Here is a 1476-nt window from a genome sequence, read left to right as displayed (position 1 = left end):
TATCAGAGATTATTCCCCACTGTATTAATGGGGTGAATGTGATATCTGTTATCAGAAATCCCTACTGTCAGTGTATCAGCTACATACACAGATATATATGTGCTCTGCCCTTTTCAGTTATCTTTGCTGATCTGCACCCTCTGTCTAGTTACATCTAACATAGGTTAGGCATCCGATGGCCCATAGGTAGCAGAGGTCCGGTTGCATTGGCAGATTAGTGTGATTGCTAGGGTCTAAGTGGTAGGGCAGATAGATTGTTCCTGAACTCCAGAGACTTTGCCTGCATCCCTGCAATACAGGATCACAGCCTACACAGCCCAATTGTCGGTTGGAGGATTTCCTTGCTGCTGTTTCCAGGATCATCTCATCAGGACATCTTTGCTACAATTAATTCCAGAGGCCTCTGCAACTCATCCTGACACTGATCAGTACTGGAGGTATTTGTGGTAATAGATTGTATATATACCCGGGTATATCTGTGCACAATTCTTCTCAGGACTCTGCTATGTGCTTGGTATGTGAACTCATTGATGTTTATGGATTGTATATATCGTTATTACTGTTTTGTGATATAAAGCTTACAAATACTCCAACCTGTGTGTTCATTTAGCTGAAATGGATAATGTTCAATGCTGGGTGTAGTGGTTCCTCAGGTGCTGTTTTATATTGCTGTTATTATTTCTGGTTAATGTCCCAGGAAGGGAGCCCCTCTGCTAACAGAGACCCTGTCCTGGGTGGAGGTACTGCCAACTTTATTAGCATCCTCACTCTTCCACATAGCGAAGGCCCGGGATCCTCTCTGTTATCTACAGGTTAGCGCCATAGCCTGGTTTGTGAGGGTCATTTACATGACCCCTCCATACCAGGGCTACAAATGTTTGCTGTATAGTTGGAAGTTTGCCTTTATTATAATGCCTAAAGTTCTTTTATACTTCTGTATGTATCTGCATTTTCTTTGTGTACATTTTGAAAACCTTTAATAAAATTTAACTTAATAAAAAAAAAAAGAAAAGCTGAAGCTAAAATGACCTAATAGGCCTAAAGCCTCCTGCAATATCTACATCTCGTATCCCAGCAGGCTTTAGGCTGCTCCTTCTGCACAAGCCTGAGCTCAGACATGCACAAAGGAAGCTTTTTCCAGTGCCCACTGTGGGATTGGGGGAACCTGGTGTGCAGCCTGCGCTGGAATGAAGACAGGTCCGGGACCGACTGGACCAGCATGGTTGAGGAATCGACATTTTCCACCTATAAAAATAATGTTATTTTTTCTTTCCTGATTTCCAATTTAAAGCACACTTTGCCTGCTGCATGTTGTTTTTTTATCTATTGCTTATACCAGGGGTCAGCAACCTTTACTATCAAAAGAGCCATTTTGCCTCCTCTTCCACTAAAGTAAAATAGTCTGGAGCCGCAAAACATAACACAGTTTATAAACTTTTAAAAGTTTTAATATTTTTTTAATTTTACCTGTTACAA

This window comes from Pyxicephalus adspersus, chromosome 3 (genome assembly GCF_032062135.1).
Source record: "Pyxicephalus adspersus chromosome 3, UCB_Pads_2.0, whole genome shotgun sequence".
Taxonomy (NCBI): Eukaryota; Metazoa; Chordata; class Amphibia; order Anura; family Pyxicephalidae; genus Pyxicephalus; species Pyxicephalus adspersus.
This window is presented reverse-complemented; position numbering follows the sequence as displayed.